This window comes from Equus asinus, chromosome 10, assembly GCF_041296235.1.
Source record: "Equus asinus isolate D_3611 breed Donkey chromosome 10, EquAss-T2T_v2, whole genome shotgun sequence".
NCBI lineage: Eukaryota > Metazoa > Chordata > Mammalia > Perissodactyla > Equidae > Equus > Equus asinus.
In genome coordinates this window covers 101,296,024-101,314,654 of record NC_091799.1, presented here as the reverse complement: position 1 = coordinate 101,314,654, position 18,631 = coordinate 101,296,024, and the positions used below count along the sequence as shown (strand labels likewise).

Sequence of the window (18,631 nt, the reverse complement as noted above, 5' to 3'; positions counted from 1 at the left end):
GTACATATCTGCATAGGCGTATGTGAAGAGATAGGAAAAATATATACAATCATGCATCACTTAATGGTGGAAATACATTCTGAGAAATGTGTCTTCAGGCAATCTCATTGTTGTGTGAACATCACAGAGCATACTTACACAAACCTAGACGGTGTACACACCTAGGCTATACGGGATGAATCTTATCGGGCCACTATCATTATGCAGTCTGTTGTTGATTGAAACGTCATCACATGGTACTTGACTATATATATAAAATACACACTGAAGACTACAGCAGAGAGAAGAAAATGGTCTCCAAAGCTTGCTACAGGAAACAATCAAAACATTCCACTGATGTGACTTTTTCTTTCAAATAAAATAAAAGTATTCAATAATAACCAGTTAGTGAATTTTAGACATTTTTATATCAATAAAAGCAGAAAGGATCCAACATATCAAGAAAGCATAAAGCATCTTTCATTTGCATTTTTATGTGTAAACATGACACATAAAACACTATTTTGAAACGCTAAAAGTACTCTTTCATCTTTTTGTTCTTAGATGCATATCTGCTCAACGTGAGTCAGCCGTTCTGTCAAGTCTCTTCGTGTAGTTCCTTTGCAATGACATATAATCCACTTAATCCAGTTTTCACATGTTCGCTATAGAAAAAGTCCACAAACAGATATTGCAAAATATCTGTGTTCTGCAACTGGGTTCTTCTAAAGTTCACACTTCGTCTTGGACAGCCCGCCTGGTGGATTTCTAAAACCAAAAAGCTGTGATAGTCCATCTTCAGTGAAGCGTTCCGATTTGGGTCTTCTTAATTCAAACACAATTTGAAAACCACCAGTCTCATTTTAAACTATGTTTTTCAGCCTGGAATCCATGGAATAATACCTATTCGCAATCTAAATAAACATTAAATAATAGCTACAGATCTGTTAAATTATAGGAAAGAATGCATACACTATTCCAGTAAAAGCAGGAGCAGACAGCCAGCATCAGGAGGCAGCTATTAGATAAAGGCTGGCCCGGGGCAGGCTAGGGGCTTGCTTCACTCCTTGACAGGATTCTTATATGACTTTGAGACATATCGTTTCTCAAAGTTAGATTATCGCAGGATAATACAGAACTAAATTAATGTGTTTGATATTTTTCCTGGTTATGTATGCTAAGAGAAATCATAGAAAACAAAATTTCCCTGGAATTACCATCTCATACCACTTGAAATGTGCTGCCTTCCTGAGTCAAGGCTGGGATTCCTGATCTCCACTGTTATCACAAGTTTGCATTTGCTTGTGTGATTTTTCTGGTCACACCAGAAATACCTGTTTAACCTCAGAATCTAAATGTCAGTGTTAGGTGAGGCCCAGGCTACTCTGGCTCAAGTAATTTGAGCTGTTCAAGCACCACCTGAGACACACTTGGCAAGGTGTAAAGAGAAGCTTCTGGAAAGTTGTCAGTAAGCTGAGTTCAAAATCCACCTGGCAGGCTGGCATTGCCCTCCCTCATGTCTATAACTTTTAAGATGGTGGAAACCTCCTATTTCATTAAACCATCTGGAACAATTATTCCTGGTGACTGCAGGATAAGAATCAAGAAGATCAATGGCTGGTTTTTATTGCTGTATAACTCACACAAGAAGCAATTTCTACTCATCCATCCATCAAGACAGATTTTTTTTAAGTTAAAAGATCATGCAAATTCATATGTAAACTAGGCAAGACCCTCAAACCCCTGAACAATGACCGGTTTGTCCTCCAGGCTGTGAAGTTGGTGCCCAGCCTGCCCTGTCCTAAACTCTGTGTGGCTTATAAGCACCCTGCCTCACCCACAGGAAACCATCCTAGTGCAGAAGGGTCTTAATTTTGACTTGTGACCTGCAGCATATGACTATAGGCTATAAAATCTAATTGCAAAATCTTAATGTTGTGCCAGAGAACATTAAAAAGTAATTTCCTTTAGATTTATAACTTTAGAATTACAAATGATGGTAATATGACTAAAAATATAAAAATGAACAATTTCTATTTGACGGGCACTTAGATTATTCCAGGAATAGCCAGACGTGCTTGCTATGTAAGCAGTGATGATCAGCAGTCCAACGGGGACAAACAAGCCGTTTGCAACTGAGTAACTACAGTGAGTGCAGAAGAGAGTTTCAGGAATTTCTTAGAATCTTAGAGCATTTAGTTTTAAATGTTCCCACATTTAGTTCCGCCACATACTCCGGAATTGCCAGACCTCGGCTTTCAAGAAAATAAATCGTTTCCTGAAGCTAATGTCTTTCTGTGCCATTCTCACAATTCACGCTCAGTTTCTTCTTTGTCTCCTTGCTAGTAGAAAATCATATGTTCTAATGTAAGCCACTAACTCCACAGACCTCAGGATCCAGGAGAAGAAGCAAGCCACAAGATCTCAGGAGACAAGTCAGGGCTGTGTAAGGAAGTCTCTTCACCTGCAGATGGTCTAACAAGTCCCAAAGCGCTCTCTCTGCAGAAGAACTGATTCCATCTATACATCAGAACTGGAACATTTTCCAAGACAGACCCAGATTTTTCCAGGAACTTTAGAGTTCAGCATTAGGGCAATCAATGTGCACCAAGAATGTCAGGGCAGCACAATTAATAATTTTTGTAGTCAACTAACATTTCTAGGGTCCCTGCTACATGGAAAAACCTGCGGCAGGTACTGGCCAGGATGCAAAGTTACGTAAGATAGACCTCTGCCTAGACATTTATAATCTAGCTAAAAAGGTGAGAGATACACACAAAAGAACTAAACTGGACAATAGAAATGCCAGCTGGTTCCAAGGAAAAAATGCGATGTCCAGTGAAAATATAATGTGAGCTACACACATAATGTTGAATTTTCCTGTAGCTACATCAAAAAAAGGTTAAGAAGCAGGTAAAATTAATTTTCATTATCAAAAAATTATTTTATTTTACTTCACTTAAAAATTACAATATTTTCATGAAAATATTTTCATGTCTGTGTTCTACGTCTTTGAAATTCAGTGTGTATTTTACACTTACTGCATAACTAAGTTTGAACGAGCCAGACTTCAGGTGCTCGACAGCCAAACATGGCTTGTGGCTACGCTTTTCAACAGCACATGTCAAAGGCATTAAGAACAAGGCTTCCTTGGCAACATAGAGGCTTTGTTCTATTACATTTATTGTTGAAAAACAAATGAATTCTGCACCTTCTCAGAACCGCCATTGGCACTGCAATGCGATCAGAGACTAATTCCAAAAATAGTGTCCTCTATTCACCTAATCATTAATGAAGGTAACATGGTCTTGGAATTCAGCTGACTTGAGTTTGAAGCAGAACTTTTAATCTGTGGGACTGTGAGGGCACCACTAGTTATCTCATTTTTCCTTGATAAACTATGAAACAGAAGGAGAATAAGAAAATAATCATTATGTTGAGAAAAACATGCAAATTAATTCCATGGAGCATACAGCAGAGAACCTAAAGCATTAGGGGCATCTCAAGAAATACCAGTTCCTACCCTCACCCTCTAGGCAGTAAAGGGTAGTTTTTACCTGTCTCACAATTTTACCATGCGGATGGTCCCATTATAATTTTTGACAACATCAAGTACCAGGAAATCTATCTGTCACCAACTTTAGAAGCCTTCTAAGCCTTCTCTTAGGACCTACGCTCAATTTCATGTAAATCACAGTCCACCTGCTCAGGGTGTCAGAGCCCTGCCACCTTTAAGAAAGCCATGAACAACCGTTCAAAACTAACTGAAAAGGTAACACTCACTGGAAGAAATCTATTAATCAAGTGAGAGGTTGTTCAGTAAAGGGTTCACTCAGCAGATCTGGGGCATTCAAACTCTGCATATTCCAAAGAAAAGTTTGACCAACTCCTGGGGGATAATCTGCAAGCCTTTGGAATATCCTGGCTGACAAGACTGCCTTGTATACCTGGGAGCCTTGGGCCACATCAGATTGTCTATTTTAGAAATGTGATTGACGGGTGGACCTTTGACCATGCTGTATCAGTTTGACCTCCATAGGGGCTGGAGACTGAGTAGCTAAGGTCAGCCAGCTGGGCATTCCATGCCTATTGACTGAGCCAAAAAAAAAAAATTCCCCTAGATACCAAAGTTCAAGTGAGACTCTCTGGTTGGTAATATTCCATATATTTTGTCACACATTGTTGCTGAGAGAATTAGTGCTGTCCAGATGATTCCACTGGGATACAACAAATAGAAGCTTACACCTAGTCTCTCTGGGACTTCACCCTGTGTGCCTTTTACCTTTGCTAATTTTGGTCTGTATCCTTTTTCTGTAATAAATCATAACTACGAGTATAACAACTTTTCTGAGTTCTGTAAGTCTTTCTAGTGAAATGATTGAACCCGAGGGTAGTTTTGGGGACCCCCCCCAACTCACAGGTTATTCCCCCTGTGATGATAATCACAGTAAATAAAACAATAAAATCCATATAAATATCCCTGGAAGGTTTTCAAATACAGACATATTGGTTTGGATGAGTCAGAAATACAGAGAAATCACTCTGTCACTTTATCAGGGAATTATTTAACCTGTTTATTCAAGAAGAAATTCCAGTTTCCTTGAATAGCATCAGAATCTCTCAGGTGGCCAGCCTACAGCTTTTCCAAACGGGCAGTTATTTCCTAGGATTAAGCTCGCCAAATTCTTTATATGAGTTGTAATAGACATACAAGCTGGAAAACAGGTAAATGTCATTCATAATATAATTAGTACATTTCATTGTGTTCTTTCTTCACATACTTCACAGCCCTGTTGTTTTTCTTTCCCAAATCTTCATAAGAAAACTTCTCTACTTATAAATTTTTACCTTGGATTCTCCCACAGAAACCAACAAGATACCAATAGATTAACAAAAGTGACCAGACAGTCCATTACATTATTCATTGTTCTATTGAATAATTAACATTAAAATTCAGTGAAGAAAGAAAGGCAAAATCCAATCTGCTTTGGATAAATCTTTTAGGAGGGCTGGAAAGAAGAAAAGTCAGATTGAGTCATGATGCCCCAGTTCTCTTATGAAATTCACAGACACAGATGAAGACACATTTTTAGTTTATGACGTCCCTGTGAACTTCCAGACACATGGACTCAACACCCTTGGAAGGCAATCCAATCTCAAGTGGCAAAGCTGCTTACTGCTGGCACTGGCTTTCTCTGCCTACAAGCTTACATGAGCCACGGCAAACTGCCTTTGTCAGGCCATCAGTCCCTCTCAAACTCACCTGCTCTTCACTTCTCTTGTTTTTCCCCAACACAGATCCCTCAGTTGTGCCACAACCAGCTCCTTACTGAACTCATTCTTATCGCCCCACTTTGCTAACATGATCTTTTCTGAATGATGTTCCCTTCAGCCTCCCTCCTGCTCTCTGACAAATATAAGAGGCAGGGAGCCACTTAAGAGTAGTGTGTAAGTTTATTAATATCTGTGTTCTAACATGCAATGCAATGGGCCTTGAATTGAATATAATGTTGAACATTTCAAGGCCCAATATAGTCCTAGAATCTACCTGTATCCTTCCTTAACAACCCACACTAGCCATTCTCCATCCTTTCTGGTCCACCAGATATTGCCTATATAATATATCTTGATTGGTGATTATGTTTAAGTAGCACTTATGAACTATATTCTATTATTCTTCTAATTGTTTTACATATGAATGAGTTTATCGCCACATACCATTGTGAATTTACTAAAGGAAACCATCTTTAATATTTATAGAGCATAATTGTTAGTGTCTAGGCTCTAGAACAAGGACCAGTAAATGATGGTCCATGGGCCAAATTCAGCCCATCACCTGTTTTTTGCTAATAAAGTTTTATGGAGCACAGCATTGTCCATTCATTTACGTATACTATGTGGCTGCATTTGTACTACATTGGCAGAGCTGAATATAGTCTGCAGGACCTCCAGGGCCTAAAATCTTTACTATCTGACCCTTTGCATCAATAAAGGTGTGTCAGTCTCTGCGCTAGACAATCACAGGGTAAGAGCTCGACAAATATGTATTACAGATAAACACACTAAGTATAATTCTTTAGTAACAGAGACGAAAAATAATACTCAATCTTAAAGTAAGAAGGAACCATCTACTCAAACATCTTTTTTTATTGATGAGAAATCTAGAGTCCAGAAGAGCAAGGCAACTTGCAGAAATTCACCCAGCCAACATGGACTAGCCTAGAGAGAACCCCTGACGACTCACCCTACATGACTTATCATGGATCACACAGTATCAACAAGTAATAGCATTTTCAGAATATTTTATTCCCTAGTTTTATATGGCCTTTATCATCTTTCAGCTAAAACGGAAAAGGTATACAGAAAACCATCGCCCTCTTCATGAACAAAAGTTGAGTGCTCTATGCACAGTCACACAGTCATTTTGAAACCCCAGCTAATTACTATACCCCCATTTCTTCCGAGAGAAAAAGCAAACCTTGTGGAATTTCTAGCACGGCCTATTGGCCGATAGTATCTATGGGTCTATAAAATTTACACGCCTCACTACGCCCAGGCTTACCTAGGTACCTGTAGCCCCAAGTCAAACACTCAAGATATTAGACTGAAAAAAAAGCGTATGTTTTAAGTGTAAAACAAAAGCTGACATTTATGGCTTAAGGGTTTTTATTTCCATCAGAGGTGGATTTCTGCCTTGGCCCAGCGTCCCCAAGAGAGCTCTACACTCCACACCTTGAAATCATCGATCTCAACAAGGGTGGGTTCACAGTTCTGTAGGGAAGATAGAGAAAATAAATGCTGTCTTTCCTGTTGTTTTGCCCACTTCTGTTTATTCTGGTGAAGTTGTGGTTGTTTTCATTTCCAGGCACTAACCTGACCCAGACCATAACCCAGCTGTCTAATAGCTGCTCTTGTTCCCCAGCAGGCAAGAAAGCCGCTGTGTGGACAAACCAGGAGCTGGATTTATGAGTTCCTTAGAGAGGGCTGTGAATTCAATGCCAGAGTCACATTCCCAATGTTCTTTTCAATTTTTCCTGACAAGCTCATATACTCATTTCCTGATGTATCCCAAACGACTTCAGAGACCCTTCCCTCTCTGTGCCCAGTTTTCATGGTGTTCATCATGGCCAGCTCGAATCACTTGCTTGATCCCGTCAGTGTTTCCTCACTGGACCATCCAACACCAGGTGCATGACAGCCTTAGTTAGAATAACACACTTACCGACTCTGTGCCTGGCCCTGTTCTGGAGCTAGAGACACTGCAGGAAAATAAACAGAGAAAGTTCTTCCCTCATTGAATGTATATTCTACTGAGGACAGAATCAACAACTCAAATAATAAGTGCCATGATGTAAATAAAATAGGGTGACTTTTTAGAGTATGACTTGAAGTAGCATTACACAGAGTTTTCAGGGAAGACCACTCTACTGAGGTGACATTTATGCTGAGACCTGAGTGACAAGAAAAAGCCACACAGAGATCTGGGAGAAGGGTATTCCAGGAGAGGGACCAGTGTGGAGAGAGGTCCTGAGGTGGGGATGAGACAGGGTAATTAAGCAACAGAAACAAGGCAGGAGTGTAGTAAGAGATGAAGCCAGGGTAGCAACAGGGAGGCAGGGCCAGTTCAGGTAAAGTCTTGCAAGCAAAGGTGACAGTATTTAGATTTTATTCTATAGGAGTGATTAGAAAACTCTTGCTTTAGGGTTTACTATCTGTAAGGGGCCAGATAGTATTTTAGGCTTTGCAGGCCATATGGTGTCTGTCACTCAACTCTACTGTCACTGCTATAACCAAATATAAATGAGTGGGTGTGGCTGGGTTCCAATAAAACAATATTCACAATAACTGGAGGTGGACTAGATTTGGCTGTGGGCTGTACTTTTTGCCAACTCCTGTTCTGTGGCACAAGGAAGCCAAGGTGTGGAGGCGGGAGGATGGAAGGGGAGGCTTGAGCTACTTTGCATTTCTTTAAAGCTCCTGAGGTTATTATGTTGAGAATGGACCACAGGAACTGGGATCTACCTCAGCGGTACACAGGAGACAGAGGGAAGGGGCAGATTTAGGAGGCATTTTGAACTAACTGATCCGGGACATAAGGAAATGTGAGGAATTAAGGATGACACCCAAGTTTTCCACTAGAGTAACTCAATCTAGGGGGCCATTTCTGAGATAGGAGAGATTAGAGGAAAAATAGATTTAGGGGTTTGGAGAACAATCCAACAGTTATTATATGGATGTCTAAGTAAAGATCCCCCTTAGAAATCCCAACGGAGATATGAGCAGGTAGGTGCAGGGCCCTTCGGGGGCTCAGGAATGATTGAACTCTAGATAAAAAATTGATAGCCATCAACACATAGATGGCATTTAATACAGTTCTAATTGGGATATGAAAGGAGCAGGTTAGAGCAAGAAGTAAATGGGTCCCCACACTGAAAGTCAGCAAAAAGACTTGTGGAATGTCGAGCAAAGGAACAAATAAATGCATGCAAGAATGAATGAATGAATTCCATATTCTTCATTAGTAGAGGGGGCATTTTATCCCTCTCCAAGCATCTACAACTCCTGTAGTTCACTGTAGAATTTCAGAGCTAATAGCCATGATGGTATTGATCTCAGATTTAATTAGACTCTTTAACTCCATCCCTGAGACCAGGAAGTCCTTTATCTGCATATGTGCTGTTCAGAGTCTCCCAATTATGTACTGTTTTTAGTGCCATAAATATAAATTCTAAACTCCCCCTACACAGAATTCTTTCCCCAGAAGTGACAGCTTATCACCCCAGGTAAGTCCCCAGCCTCACTGAAAACGCATTTCCTCTCTGTGGGTTCCCTTGAAAGACAGAGGCTCTGTTGGTGGTAATTAGATGGGTAACTAGCATCCTTTGTGAATCAGTCACCAGACAATTGTTCTGATTTCTTTCTGCCTTCCAGTCAACCCATTTTATGTGGGTGAGCAGGAAAAGGGGCCAGTGTGTATGTGTGTGTGTGAAGAAAGTTTAGTTCTGCCTGTGTGTGCCTCAGGGTATGGAATGTAACAGATGTTACAGCAACTACAAAATTTTTATGCTTGAAAAGGATGAAGGAGGTGGAGTGGGCTGACTTGCAGACTCTTTGGATTCCAAATCAGAGAAAAAAAAAAAGACTTTGCACACAGTTACAAGAAAGTGCAAACAGATAAGAACCCCCATGGAGTTCAAAGGGACCTGTGTTTAATCAGACAAAAACAATTTTTATAGCCTCAGGAACCTACTTGGTGTGCGAGGAAGTTGTGTAGTTGGATGGTATTAGGCATTAAAGCCAGCGCGCATTTGTATTATTCTCTTTTTGTTTGTAACTAGTGTTCAAAGAAATTCACTGTGCAAAACAGAGACTGAAGTAGATCAGACCCATGAATTAACATTGTCATAAAAAGCAGCTTTATATTATGAGCAAGATAACAAGTGGCCTATCAAACACAGGAGTCATTGTATAGCTACAGATCTTTTCTCTGGGGGTTCTATAGTGTAGCTTGTTTTGTCCCTTCCAATGAAGCCCTATACACCTGGTATGACCGCCACGCAGCCTCCTGAACACACCAGTGAGCCTGACTTAAACAAAAAGCCCTGAAAGACAGGGAAGCAGAAACTGGCAAGACATAGTCTTTTTCTTCTGAAAAACCATTCTCCTAACTGGGCCCATTCACACAGGGCTTTGTCTGTTTCCTACCTGAAGGTCACATGCATGGCCAAATCTCCATCTCATTAGTTATAACTGTTGGCAAGCCATTAAAAATCTCATTACATTTCACCATTCACCCGCCTTTTAACTGACTTTTCATAATTATAATTCTATTTTTGATATACTAGATCTATTAAATTTAATACCATACAGAGGTTTTAGAACTCCAGAAGAAAAGACTACTGAAGGATGTGTAGTCCTTGCTTGGCAATATGTAAGGGGGAAGACTGCAGTGCATTCTATTTTCATATGTAGAGAAAGAAAAGTCAAGTTAATTGCATATGGTCAGTATAATAACGCTGTCCTTTTAGAAGGGCTACAATTAGTGAGAATTGTTTTCACAAACAGGACCAACCAAGCCGATGACTCCGGCTGGCATTAGTTCTTTTCTTTTCCCACCAGTTATAAACATTTCTATTTCTGTTCTTCCCAAAACATAAACACCACTACATTACAGATGCCCAGGGATAAGAGATCCTGACAATATCTTTATAAACTCTGGGAATACATATAAGCCTCTTTTCAAATGTTGAGTCTGTTAAAAGGATTAAAGGCACAAGAGATAGTAGGAAGATGGTTAAACAAGAAGCCAGCATTTAATTGGCGACATCAAGATGAAAAGCCCCAGGCGAAACATCTCTTCTGACTGTGTTAGTAGCTTATGCTAAACGGAGACACAGAGGAGCACTCTGATGCCCAGTGCAAGGATGAGGGGATCATTTGGATCTTCCACATCTTAAAATGTGTAAGGCAAAAATTACTTAGCTCCATGTCATATAGTATAGTATTGATGAATATTGATGAATAAAATTCTAATCTCACTTTTCAAACCAAAGTTGTTCAGCTAATATTATGTGGACAGGAATTATGAGCAGTGCCTTTTTCTGTGCTGAAATGCACCTACAAAAGAGGAGATCGTCAAGTATTAATCAAACTAGACTTAAGATAGAAGCCCATCCTGGAATATCCTGCAGTGACACCTTCCCCCCATCTATTGCTAGAATCCCATGGCTTCTACTCTTCAATGTGCTTCCCTCTGTTCCCCACGGCCACGACCTTGGATTGGGTCACCAATCTCTCCCATCTGCACCACTGCTCACCTGGCTGGGTCTCTCCCTCAGCGCCTTGGCTCTCCAGTGAGGTCTGCCTGTGGCTCCACATCAGCTTCTCCTTGGATGGAGCCTCAGCAGAACCACACCAATCTGGCTCCTTCTTTTCTCCAACCCCATTCTCCCTGCTGTCCAGTGTCCACTTTGGGTTCTAACTGTATCGAGGACTTTTGGTCTAGGTACTATCCAGAGCTCCCTAACCTCCCTTTCCTCACCTGTCACTCTGCTACCTGTCCTTCAGATGCCAGCTGTGACAACAGTTCCTCCAGTAAGCCTCCGCCAGTCTCCTTAGACAAGATGAAGGAGGCATCCCATGTGATACATTGCACAAGCTTTGCCCTACAGGCCCCATGACCCAGTGTTCAATGTGCTTATTTACACATCTGTCTCCCCACTGTCTATATGATATACCCTGTGCCTAACGCAAAGGCTGACACAAAGCAGGCGCTCACTCGATAAAAATTTATTTAGTGAATGAATGGAAGCTAGTTCAGTGAAGAACTGAACGAATAAATGTTGAACACAAAGATGAATGAATGAATGTTAGTCCTTAAGTGCCCACTCTACGATGAAAGCAATGAAACTGGAAGCTGAGACAAAGCCGTGGATGTTAGACGAGATTTCTTTCAGCTAGATTTGGAGCGCTCTGTTCCTCTGTGGTATAACTGATACACCTGGAATCTAGAAAAGGAATCTCTTATTTTGGGCACTGTGGTACATGATGAGATATTTTTGCCTTGCGAGTTTTTGATTCCAGGAGCAAAGCACTGGCTCAGAGCCCTCTGCTATCTACAGCAGCCAACAAGGCTATGGGAAGCTTTTGATAGCCTGAAGAGGGGAGCACAGACATGTTGACTACGGCACAGTACATTTTGCTCCCCATCCAGGCCCCCAGCTCCTCAGCACAGTACCTAAATCACACATACACACACAGAGTATGACAGGCACACAAGGTAGGAACAACATGGTACAAGCTCCTCCCCACCACAGCCAAAGGCTGTAGAATTTTGAGCCTGGCCATGGCAGTTGGACAGACCAGGACTCTAGTCCCTGCCTTGCTACAAACATACCATGGTCTTGTGGGCAAGATATTTCTCTTCTTTTAGTCTGTGTCCTGGGCTACACAGAAGAGTGGAGACATAGATACTTTATTGAACCTTGACAAAGACTAAAAGACACGCTGTATGTAAGGGACTCAGCAACTATTTGTTGTTGGGTTGTGATTTTACGTTGTGAGGCATTTTTGGAATCAGAGACTGTTATACTTTGCTTTTTTCATAACATACAATGATGAGCGGTGTTATTTTCCTCCAATAGATTCCCTTTGTAACACAGTGGCCAGAGTAACAGTGTGGCCAGTGAAGGAAATTCCCAACATGTTCAGATTAAAGCTGAACTGATGACAAGTTTGACATCCATGGAATCTAAAATGAGTCCCTTCTTTCATGGAGGACATGACATAACTTTTATACCTGTAATAATCATTCCTCTACACCAAATTTTGCCCCTTCCTTTAACAATTTCAAAATTTCATCAGTCCCAACTTATTCTATCTTTATGTTTGATCATGTTGGCTTGTTCAGCAGTGAAGTATCCGCATTAGCATAACTTGAACTATTTTCTTGAAGAAAAAAATTTAAAAACATGGAAAAAGTTACCCTTTGAGGGTAAAAAGTCCACCCAGTTTCATAAGAACCAATGGGGCGGAGGAGGCAGAATGACCTGGAATCTAAGATTGCAACGATTTGAAAATTATTCCTTTGACAACAGTTCATGGTTGATTCTCCTAAGGTCATGATAACAGATCTTAGGATCGTTGTTGTCCTCATTTTTTAGAAAGATAATGAGAGATTGTCTTTGTTTAGTTTTTAAACTCAAAATAAACAATAATTTCAACTGTGACATCATCTCTTAGCAATGGCCTTTGAGCCGTTCAGGCAGTTGAATGAACTCGTCACCAAATGAACCAGCATTCACCTCTGTAGCGGGTGACATCGTATCTCATCAGTACTGTGTGGACATTAATCAGAAGTTAGCATCAAGTATGAGCTTGCATACTTGGAGATAATATGATCCACAGGGATGGGATTTCGATTCTGTAAACAACCCTGATAGAATACAGAGAGCAGGATCTTAAGTAATTTGACAGGTTGAATATATTTCAAAAGAGAGAACATTTTAATAGTCTAAAGATCAATAAAAGTGTTTTCTAAAATACATATAACTGAGAAAATAAATTTGAGAGGTTAGATTAAGAGATAGAGACCCAGGAAAGAACTGTCTCAATAGCATCCCCCCCCAAAATAGATTTTTATTACATCCCATACTTTGCTTTTTATAACAAGGCAATAGCTTCCAAAAGAAATAAGCTTTAGTACACACTCTCGAGGAATTTCATTTCAGATGATAGCGAAAATAATAAGGCTGCAACAAAAATAATAATACCAATAATGGTATTATTGATTCCATACAATACTATAAGCACTAAGCCAAGCAACACAGTGGTTATTTTACATATACGTTTCTGAATCTTTGCAAAAGCCCTGAAGGCAGATATTATTATTCACATTATTCATGAAGGAAAACTAGAACTCTAAGAGCGAAAAGGCGAAGAAGAACAAGAGACACAAATGATGAATACTTTTTATTTCATGATTTTCTCTATCTATGATTTATCTTTTGAATGCCTAATTTTCTATTTTCTTCATCCTTTTGTAGAGCGTAAGCTCTTTGAACCCAGAGAATTAAATATGAAGTCATTTTCTCCACCAACATCTATGAAATCCTTGTTTGGGATACAAGAATGAATAAAACAGAAATCTCACTCTCTAAAAAACCAGGTCTCTGCAGAACCACATACTTTCCTCAACTGAAAATAAGAGAAGAATAAAGGCTCTTTTTAGAGAGAAAGGCAGACAAGTGATCAAAATTAGACCATCGCGACCTCTATTTTTTCTGTGAGGTAGGACTGAGTCATATATTTCTTACATGTTAAGAGTTCTAGATAAATACTTCAATGAATTCCTTCCTCTGAATTCAAATATGGATTAATCTATTCCTCTCTATGCACTACTTTCAAATAGATTTCCTCAGAATTTTTTTCCAACTCATAATACTCTTCTTCAATACATCTGCTCTTGGTCTAATCTATGCCATGGCCTCTTGCTCTGACCATACTGATTCTACTTGTGTATTTCTTATACACTTTAAAATCTGTTGGGGGTTGGCCTATTATACTCCCTTGGAGCCATTCATCATCTCATTGGTGTATATTCTGTGACCCTAAGCTCATCTTCAGCAAGAGTTATTTCCACAAGATCCCACGATCCAAGAACTATGGAGGCATTGCTACAGAGCAGAACACTAGAGGGCCCGCTGAGATTTTAAGACTTGGTGTTTATGTGTCAATTGTCAATTTCTTGGCTTGGGGTTCCTCCCTTGCAAGAATAGTACATGTCTGGGTCCTCCATGGGAGCTCACAGAGCAGGCTCGGTGTTCCAGTTTCTCCTTTGCAAGTCTATCTCCACCCATAGCCAGCTTCCTTCCCTCTTCCTAGGGGGCATGATAGGCAGTCTGTCAACCTGGATTCCTAGTGAAGATTCCAGACCTGACTCTTCTTTCTGTCCCCTAAGACTGTCGCTTTCTTGCTTTTTAATGACATTATGTGAAGATGAGGGATTTCTCCCATCAATTTAGTCCACTGATTTGCTGGAAATCTTTCAAGAAAACTGTTTTCTTTATGTTTTCACACCATTTCCTCAGTCACTAGGAATACTACCCAAAATGAACAGAGAGAACTAGTTTGAATGCTATCCCAACATTTTCATGTTGATAAATATTAACATTTTAAATCTTTGGGGAAGAGGTACATAATTTTAATTCCCTACTTTCTGTTTTGCATTTGCCTTTTTAAAATAGAATTTAAACTACCAAGGTAAATCTCATTTAACCGTTAATTATATCCAAAAAAGAGACCATAAAAACCCAAGTGAACACAAAGTTAATGTACTTGCCCCCTGGTTTTGGGATCTGGCCCACACAGATCCTAATCTCTTTACTAAGCCCCCGTGCCAGATAAATACCAAATGTGAGACAATTTCTATGGTTAGGAGCTGAGGTTAAAACAGAAACTCTTTCATCTCCAACTCAAATTTTAACTTTAAAGTGCAAAACCATCTGTAAATGCTTAGAGGAGAAATGATGAGCTGCCAGAAGCCATTCGGCACCTCACCTGGCCTGTAGGAAGTGTCCACAGGATTTCTCAGTGACTGCCTGGGCATGATATTTGTGGATGCCTCTCATTTTTTTGTCTTGTGTTTTTATTTCTTTTAATATGTTTAGAAAAACGCATTCATTAAAGATTCCAGGACTCTACAGTACATTTCCTTAGAGGAGAATTTTTCATGAGATCTTACAATCTAGGTTCTTCAGGCAGCGCTTTGTTGGTGTGGCTGTGCAGCCCGAGGAGTTTGGTCTTAGACTATAAAAGGCACAAGTCCTTGTAATCTACGCAAGAACAAATATAGCACACAGGAAATCATTGCAAAGTGCTGATCTAATCTTTTCTGTTTTACTCCATCTGAGGATAGTTGCTGCTCCATCCATGCACCCTTGTCCGTTAATGTTCTACAGATGAAACAAACAGAGCAGTGAGGCAGATGTTGTCATGTGCTGGATCTGCACTTACAGACAGTCACGGCTGCTACCCCCACCTGCCGCAATAGAAGAGTGAGGTCACAATTATATAGTAGGGCAGGAATAGGTCAAAAGCAAACTGCTGGGATAAGAGACGTTCTAGAAGGTCACATGGATGGATTCCCTAAAAAGTAGCTCCAGCACTAGCAAATCTTTTTTCTTGGCTTGAAGTCATCGAAACAGCCGTTGCTGCATAATAGAATTACACATCCTTTGGGAGATATCTCTTTCTCAATTGAGTGTGAAATTTTTGGCGAAATCAACTGAAGCTTCACATAGGTATAGAAGTAGAAGAAACCCAAAGTGTTTGAGAATTACAAAACATACCGCAGACAGAATATTATCCAACTATCTTTCCCACCCCTGCCTCCCTGTGCAGCAAGAGTTACTTGGTTCTGGCCAAGAGATACAGTCCTGTAAAGGGTCAGTCGCTCAATTACAAAAAAAACAATTTTTAATTCACATCATGGGATGGCTGAGTCAAAAAATAAAATAAAATAAAAAGGTACCTCAAGTGGCCGGAAAAAGTGGGTATACGGAATTAGCAAGGCATGAAGCAGGATATAGCTAGGAGAAACACAGTATTTCATTGGTTGCTTAAAAAAAAAAAGGTGCTAAAAAAACTGGGGTGCTCAGGTTTGACTCAGGAGGAAGCGGATGTCTTAAATAGGAACGGTAATGATAAACACATGCAAAATTCACTATAATCTTCCCACTTTTTCTTTCACTGCTGTGTACGTTAAATTTTCCCATAGCAGGCATCTTTAACAACCAACTGTGTCAATTTATTATTTCCATATGTTCTTCCCTTTTTTCCCCCTAAATTCCAAATATTGCCCTCAAGAGCTTTCAGAAGCTGAATTAAATCAGAGAAGGCATTGAGCAATTTTGTGCAGACACCTTCGAGATTGAAGAATTTATATCTTATAAATGGTGTGAATAATACATTTTGCCCTTAATACAAACTTATTTTATAGCCTTGAATGAAATTCCTACTACATATCTATATTAGTCAGGCTTAACAGGTCTAGACGAAAATTTTTCATATGAAATTTTCATTGTAGGAGAGTTACTTGTATTCACAAGGAGCATCCTGATAGAATTTTAAAGCTTTCTCAGTGAGAAATGGTTGCTTTTATCATTCCCCTTGAGGGGAAAAAAAAGCTTAAGAGTTTCACATAAACAGCTTATCAACATCAACTAGTAGTTAATCAGACCAAAGATAGAGTGAGATAAAAATTATAGGAAAGGTGAATTCTTTTGTACCTGCTTTCATATTGCATAATTATAATTTCCTCAATTTTATAAAATAAGTTCTTTGAGAACACACTTAGTCTTTCTCAAAGACAGTCAAATTCCCATTGTCATTTCAAGAGACACGAAGGGGTACCAACACATCTTTCTATTATCTCAACTTTTTGTGAATCATCTTTTAAATTTAAAGTCATTCAACAATATTTCTTTTAAAATAGGAGAAAATACAAAAAGGAGAAATTCATGTTCTGGTTCATGGTATCTCAGAATTGGCTGGGAATAATCTGCTAGCAATAAGTTTTCTGTTTCTGGTCAAGTGTCTCGTCAGTTTTTCAATCAAAAACAGTACTGAGTACTCACTGTTCAAAAAGAAATACAAGAGAAAGTATACAGATTCTGTCTATCAATCAGCATTTCAGAATATAAAATATTCCACCAAGCATATATAGGGATACACATTCATGAGCATTCATGGGATAGAAGCACTGGAACCAATCACACAGCTTTGGAGACAACAGCTGCTAACAAAATCTGATTTTGTTAAACAGCAAGGACGGGGACAAGAGTAAGGAAATTGAAGTCTTCACCTAGAGTGCAAAATTGAAGAGGGTGTCAAAGAATTCAGCAATCACCACCCTCAAGCCATGCTGTGGCGGTGCCCCACATACAAAATAGAGGAAGACTGGCACAGATGTTAGCTCAGCTACAATCTTCCTCAAGCAAAAAGAGGAAGATTGGCAACAGGTGTTAGCTCAGGGCAAACCCTCCTCACCAAAACAAAACAAAACAAAACAAATGAATGGTGAAGCAACTATTCATATTTTAAAGACCTTAAAGCTTCAATAGGGCTCAGCAGGAGACAGTCTTTACTTAAAATCTGGATAGTTTGTTCACCAGGGATTTTTTGCCACTAATATAGATTCTTTTAAACATTGAATTAATATATCAATTATCTTAGTTATTGAGTTTTTTGGTGTATCTTAAATATTGAACCCAAGGTGAGTTCCTCACCTCACCCTATTCCCAGGACTACTGGCCTCAGGCTAATCCTGATTTTTCCCATTCCTGTTTGCCAGACATTTCCTTTCCCTACACCTAGAGGCAGGCATGACATAGCTCCGGTCAGTTGCATATAAACAATTCTGTACACTTTTGTTTTTGTTGGTGGTTTCTGATATGAAACAGATGAGTAAAGAAGTTGGTTATCCTCCATCCTCCCACCACCGCCTGCCTTGAATGCTGCCAGCAGCCATCCAGACATGAAACAAAAACAAAAAGCAAAAGCCAGCTCCAGGAGGATGATGGAGCCAAAGGACAGACCTTGGTTGTGCTGACACTGTGGAGCTTCTGAACCAGCCCTGAATGCCTAATCCTTTCCTTCTAGTTAGGGAACAATAAATATCTTTACAACTTACACCACTATTAGGTTGGTTATCTGTTACTTGCAGCCAATATATTTCTAATTGATGTTGTAAGCTTAATAGCTAGTGAGCTTTCCCAGTAAGAGTGTCTAACACCTCTCAGTTGTTTGCTTCTAAATAGCAAAAACAAAGGGCTAAGTCTAAAGTACAATATGATTCTAATCTATTTATATGTTAATTAATTGTAAACTGTATGAAAATGAAAGGTCAAAGTGTTCTTCATGTAAAATATTTTTCCTACTAAACATTTGTGATAAAAATGTCAATGTCAACTATATCAACAGAAATCTCAATTTCTATTTTGCTCTTATAATATAGAATTTTATTGTGTTATTGTTTGAGAATTAAAAGAGGAGAGAATTTTCTTAAAGAGATAAAGAATGTCCCAAACATCCCTTGGGCTACCTTATCATCCTAATTTAAAGAGCAATAGAATCATCAACGTGGTCAAACCTT

At 39.5% G+C, this 18,631-nt stretch overlaps 1 protein-coding gene across 4 annotated transcripts in view; it reads right to left on the bottom strand.

Moving 5' to 3' along the window:
• Positions 1-18,631, bottom strand: part of SEMA5A (semaphorin 5A) — a 460,083-nt gene that overhangs the window by 258,674 nt on the left and 182,778 nt on the right. The gene's annotated exons all lie outside the window — the stretch shown is intronic.